The sequence below is a fragment of the Apium graveolens genome, chromosome 1 (assembly GCF_009905375.1).
Source record: "Apium graveolens cultivar Ventura chromosome 1, ASM990537v1, whole genome shotgun sequence".
Lineage (NCBI taxonomy): Eukaryota > Viridiplantae > Streptophyta > Magnoliopsida > Apiales > Apiaceae > Apium > Apium graveolens.
Genome location: NC_133647.1, coordinates 107,598,656 through 107,605,595, shown reverse-complemented (window position 1 = coordinate 107,605,595; position 6,940 = coordinate 107,598,656). Strand labels below are relative to the sequence as shown.

The window sequence follows — 6,940 nt, the reverse complement described above, 5'->3', positions numbered from 1 at the left end:
AGGTGGTGAAAAGGGAATTATATATGGAATAGAAGTGAGATTTGATTATGGGAATAATGGGAGTAATGGGTTTGATTTGGAGAGGGAATTATGGGATGTAGGGGAGTAAAATTCGGTTGGGAATTGATTTTGGAACAAAATTCCCATCCCCCCTTAACTGCCTTTTATTTTTTTTCCTAAGTCGGGACGCGGCGCATGCGCGCGCTGAGACAGCGCTCATGCTTCTGTGAAATCAGCGCGGGCACGCCAAGCTTCTGAAGTGAGCCCTGAATTTTTTTCTTTTTCTGATTTTTTTTGTGATTTTCTCTTTTCTTCTTGCTTACTCTACTTACTAATGTACAACAAACTTGGGTTTCCTCCCAAGAAGCGCTAGCTTTATGTCGTTAGCTTGATGTAGAATTTGAGATCAAACGGACAATAAAACAGAACTAACCACCTCGCGGTTTGCCGTGTCACCATAGTAATGCTTCAACGTCTGACCATTAACCTTGAATGCTTGGCCGGATCATTCTCAAAAATCTCCACCGCTCCATGTGGAAACACAGTTTTGACAATAAACGGCCCTGACCATCTTGACTTCAACTTTCCAGGAAAAAGACGAAGACAAGAGTTGAACAAAAGAACTTGTTTCCCCGACACAAATTATTTGAGCCCTAGACCTCGATCGTGCCATCTCCTGACTTTCTCCTTGTACATTTTGTTGTTCTCATAAGCTTGAAGTCGAAACTCGTTGAGCTCATTCAATTGAAGCATCCTCTTCTTTCCAACTGCATCCAAATCCAGATTCATTTTCTTCAAAGCCCAATACACCTTATGCTCTAGCTCTATCGACAAATGACACCCCTTACCATAAACCAACTGATATGGTGACATCCCTAGCGGAGTCTTGTATGCTGTTCTATAAGCCCAAACAGCTTCATCAAGCTTCAAAACCAATCTTTTCTCGATGGACACACAACCTTCTCTAGAATGCGCTTGATCTCTCTGTTAGATACCTCGGCTTGACCATTTTTCTGAAGATGGTAAGCCGTAGTAATGCGATGATTCACATTATACCTTTGCATCAAAGCAGTGAACTTGCGATTATAAAAAAGTGACCCATCATCACTGATTATGACTCTTGGAGTTCCAAATCTTGTGAATATCTGCTTGTGAAGAAAATTAAGCACTACCTTAGCATCGTTTGTTGGAAATGCCTTAACTTCAACCCATTTCGACACATAATCAACCTCTAACAAGATATACTGATTGTTACAAGATGAGACAAATGGCCCCATGAAGTCGATTCCCCAAACATCAAAGACTTTAACCTCGAGAAGCAAATTAAGAGGTATCTCATCCCTTTTGGACATATTCCCCACTCATTGACATCGATCATATTTCATAACAAACTGATGAGCATCTTTAAACAAAGTTGGACAAAAAAAACCTGCTTGAAGAATATGAGATGTTATCTTTTCTCCACCATAATGTCCTCCATAAGCCGTTGAGTGGCAATCTCGCAAGATCCCCCCCCCCCCCCGTTTCGCTGTAAGGAATACATCTCCTGATGATTTGGTCAGCTCCTTGGCAAAAAAGAAACGGCTCATCCCACATATACCACTTCACTTCATGTAGAAATTTCTTCCTTTGAGCTGGAGTCAACTCTGGAGGCATGACGTTACTCACAAGGTAGTTCACAATATCTGTAAACCACGGTTCTTCTGCTTGCACTCCAAATAACTGCTCATCGGGAAAAGACTCATTAATTAAAGACTTATCTTGTGAAGTAGCAATTGGATCCTCTAAACGCGAGAGATGATCAGCGACTTGATTCTCAGTCTCCTTTCTGTCCTTGATCTCTAACTCAAACTCCTGAAGTAAAAGAACCCATCGAATCAACCTTAGCTTCGAGTCCTTCTTCGAGACGAGATATCAAATTGCTGTATGATTAGTGAAAACTGTCACCTTCTTCCTAAGGAGATATGATCAAAATTTCTCAAAACCATAGACGATAGCCAAAAGTTCTTTCTCAGTAGTGGTGTAATTCAGTTGAGCACCATTAAGAGTCTTACTAGCATAGTAGACTACATGAAATATGTTGTTCTTGCATTGCCCAAGAACTGCTCCAACCGCATAGTCGCTTGTATCACACATCATTTCAAATGGTTCAGACCAATTAGGTGCAGTTATGACAGGTGTCGTAATCAAACTCTTTTTCAATGTCTCAAAAGCAGCAAGGCATTCGTCATCAAACTTGAAAGGAACGTCTTTCTCTAGAAAATTGCACAAAGGCTTCGAAATCTTCGAGAATTCCTTGATGAAACGCCTACAGAAACCCGCATGACCAAGAAAACTGTGAATTCCCTTAACATATATGGATGGAGGAAGATTTTTGATCACCCCCACCTTGGCTTTGTCCACCTCAAGCCCCTTGCTAGAAACCTTGTGCCCAAGAATTATGCCTTGGCGCACCATAAAATGACATTTCTCCCAATTAAGAACCAAGTTGGTCTCAACGTACCTTTTCAATACTAAACCCAGATTATGCAAGCATTCATCGTAAGAAGTTCCAAAGACCGAAAAATCGTCCATGAATACTTCTACGTTATTCCCAATCATGTTAGAGAAGATAGCCATCATACATCTCTGAAAAGTGGCTGGCGCTCCACATAGTCCAAAAGAAACTCTTCGGAATGCAAAAGTGCTGAAAGGACATGTGAATGTAATATTCTCTTGATCTTCAGGAGCGATACAAACCTGATTATATCCCGAATAGCCATCCAGAAGATAATAGTAATCATGCCTAACCAATCTATCAAGCATCTGATCAATGAAAGGAAGAGGGAAGTAATCCTTCCTTGTAGCCTTGTTCAGCTTCCTATAATCCATGCAAACTCTCCACCCTGTGACTGTTCGTGTTGGAATGAGCTCATTCTTCTCATTCGCCACCACATTGATACCACCTTTCTTTGGCACACACTGAACTAGGCTCACCGATGAACTGTCAGAAATAGGATAGATAATTCCTGCATCTAACCACTTGAGAATTTCCTTCTTCACAACCTCTTTCATGATCGGATTTAGCCTCCTATGTTGCTCAACAATAGGCTTGCTTCCTTCCTCTAGCAGAATTTTATGCATACAATAAGAAGGGCTGATTCCCTTGATATCTGCTATAGTCCAACCAATTTCCGATTTGAACTCTCTAAGAATCCTCAAAAGGTACTCCTCATCAGTACCTGAAAGGTCAGATGCAATAATAACAGGCAAAGTAGATGTCTCACCTAAAAATGCATACCTCAAATGTTCAGGTCAAAGTTTTAGCTCAAGAGTATGAGCTTCTTCAATAGATGGCTTGAGGCATTTCGGAGAACTTTTCAACTCCTCTAATCCAAGAGATTCAAAAGGCATATCCATCTTTCGCTTCCAGGGAGAAGCATTCAAATATTGCAAGTGCTCATCGCCCTCATCATCTTCATTATCCGAATTCCCCAATAAGGCCTTCTCTAAGGCATCGAAACTTAGCAAACGATCGAGTTCAGTATTAACCACAATATCAACCATTTCCACCTTAAAACACTCCTTATTTTCTGTAGGAAATTTCATGGCATTGAACACATTAAAAGTCACATCCTGATCCATCACTCTCATGGTAAGCTCACCTTTCTGCACATCTATCAAGGTTCAGCCAGTAGCCAAAAAAGGTCTTCCCAAGATTATGGGAATCTTCTTATATTCCTCGTAATCAAGAATTATAAAATCAGCAAGGAAAATGAGTTTATCCACCTTGACCAAGACTTCCTCCACAATACCTCGCGGATATGTAATAGAACAATCGACCAACTGCGAAGTCATGTATGTAGGCTTTGGATCAGGCATTCCAACTTTTTGAAGATTGATAATGGCATCAGATTGATGCTAGCTCCCAAGTCGTATAGACATTTATCATATGACACCTTTCCAATGGTGCAAGGAATAGTGAAGCTTCCAGGATCTTTAAGCTTCGGAGGAAATTTTTGTTGCAGCACATCACTGCATTCCTCCGTGAGAGCAACAAACTCTAAGTCATCAAGCTTCACCTTTCTAGAGAGAATACCTTTCATGAATTTCACATAACTAGGCATCTGTTCAAGAGCTTTAGCGAAAGGTATGTTAATGTGAATTTTCTTGAACACCTCCAGAAACTTCACAAACTGCTTATCCAGTTTCTTCTTCTGCAACCTCTTAGGAAAAGGAGGCGGAGGATAGATCCGTTTCTCCCCTGTATTACCCTCCAGAGGAGTGTGCTCAATAATAGTCTTCCTTGGTTCCATTTCGGCTTCCTTCTGCACTTCTTCTTCATCAGCCTCCACTTCAACAATGGGAGTTTTAACTACTTCAGGATTCGCAACCTTACCAGACCTTAATGTGATTACTTTAACATGCTCCTGCGATTCTTTCTTGCCTGGCACTTCAATATCCCCGGGAAGCGTGCCAGGTTAACGATTTAGTAATACATTCGCAATTCGCCCAATATGATTTTCCAAGGTCTTGATAGAGACAGCTTGACTCTTGCACATGAGTCTCAACTCCTCCAATTCAGATTTTTCATTAGCTTGAGGTAACTGCTGAAGTTGAAGTTGTTGCTTCGGGATATACTGCGATTGCTGAAAACCAGGAGGGTTATACTGCCTTGCTATATAAGGCTGATAAGATTTTTGTACCGCATTCTGACTGTTGCTCCAGCTGAAGTTAGGATGATAGCGGTTATTTGGATGATATGTGGTTGGAGCTTATTGTTGTGATCTCTGAAAGTTGCTCACAAATTGAGTTGATTCACTAGAAATAGCGCACTGCTCAGTTTCATGTGCTCCCGCACAAAGTTCACAAACGCTAGTAATCTGATTAACTCCATAATTAGCTAACGAGTCCACTTTCATCATTAAAGCTTGAAGTTGAGCAACTATAGCAGTAGCTTGATCCACTTCCAGAATTCCTGCTACCTTTCCTTGCAACATTCTTTGCATAGGATTCTGGTATTCATTGGCTGCCATTAGCTCAATCAACTCATAAGCTTCATTGTAACTTTTAGCCCATAAGGCTCCACCAGATGCTGCATCAAGTATAGGTCTAGAATGTACACCTAGACCATTGTAGAAACAGTTTATAATCATCCAGTCAGGCATGCCGTGGTGTGGGAACTTCCTTAGCATCTCCTTGTATCGATCCCAAGCCTCACACAGAGATTCACCAGTTTGCTGAGCAAACTGAGTAAGAGCATTCCTGATTGCAATAGTCTTCACCATAGGAAATAATTTAGTGAGAAACTTTTGAGCAAGATCCTCCCAATTGGTGATCGACCCTGGTGGTAGAGAATGTAACCAACACTTCGCTTTGTCCCTCAGAGAGAATGGGAATAGTCGCAGCTTGATAGCATCTTCAGACACATCGTTGAACTTGAAAGTGTCACAGATCTCGATGAAATCCCTAATGTGCATGTTTGGATCTTCAGTAGGATTACCCCCCAAATTGAACTGAGTTATGTATCATTTGGATCGTGCTCGACTTGATCTCAAAAGTATTAGCCTTGATGGCTGGCCTGATGATGCTTGACTGAATGTCATTGATCTTAGGCTTAGAAAAGACCATTAACGCATTAGAATTATCTTCTTGATCCGCCATCTCTAATAAAGGTGGTTCTTCGATTTTCTCTTTTTCAGCTACTTTCTCCTCGTCCTCAAAATCTTCCCAACGATCCCCTACAACTTCTTCCTCGTCTTTTTCCAGAATTCTCCTACGAACTCGTGAACGCGTTTGCATAAACAATCGCTAGATTACTTGAAATACAACAAGAAAAAAAAGTATGTGAGTAACAATGTCCGAGTCAATGAACTTTAACGATCACTGATGACAAACACATAAACTAAAAGTTAACATTATAGTCCACAGCAGCGGCTCCAAAAACTTGTTAGGGCTAAACACAAGCTAATAATTCACGCAAGTATACACGTTCGTAAGTAATATAAAAACTTTTCTAGTTCATTCCCACAGAGACTGGCGTTGGTTAACTATGTAATTTATGCACCTATGCACCGATGATATGGTTATTATCCAATGCTAAGACGATAACAATTTGGGTTGTTTATACTACAAATTAAACTAATGATTATAACTAAGAGAGTAAAGAGAGTTGTATATTATATGAGACAAACATGGGATTCTAACTTCATTAAATACTTCATTCAATAACCTTATTGTTCTTAACCTTAGCATGCAATGGTGATGACACTAATCAGATAACACAAAACTGCTAAACGCCAACTTTCGTTGCACAAATAACATACTACCTGACATCCACAGAAGGGATAGAAGCTGAATAGACACCAATTATATTGAGACCCTATATATCTATAGAATTTGACAACATAACGGTTTAAAGCACAAGTTATCTATCATAATTACACAGGGCAAGTAAGATGGGTAAAATTACCTACGAATCATGCATAATAATAACACATGAACCTATGCTAGCATGGCAAGTTCTAAATCCTTAAATTCACTGTCGCTTCATTAAGAATTAACACGCTATCTTACAAGTTCGCGACTCTTATAAGACGAATAAGCACAACTAATACTAGGTTATCATTCAATCACCACACACTAAGGCATACAAACAATTTAACTAAATAAATCCATAAATAAATTCGCTAGAACCCCACGATAACGATTAGCCCATAATCGGACTCATCATCAATGTGGGTTCCGATGAAAGCATGGTATAATAAACGTAGTCTTTATACTTAATTAAAGAAACCAAGTACGAAACAAGAGTAAAGGTTCACAAGCAAGAAAACTAGCATCCAAGTTACAACTTAGAACAAAGATTCACAAGTAAAAACAAGATCTTCTTCGTCTTCATTGAATCCGTGCTAAAACGGTCTTCTTACGGCTCTCCTTGCGCTCTAGTACGTCTCTTCTT

At 40.0% G+C, this 6,940-nt stretch overlaps 1 non-coding gene across 1 annotated transcript; it reads left to right on the top strand.

Annotated features, from left to right (window-relative positions):
* The first annotated feature begins 5,145 nt into the window (after positions 1-5,145).
* Positions 5,146-5,252, top strand: LOC141681484 (small nucleolar RNA R71). The gene has a single exon (XR_012558920.1). It is a non-coding gene; the product is annotated as a small nucleolar RNA R71 (small nucleolar RNA).
* Positions 5,253-6,940: the final 1,688 nt, after the last annotated feature.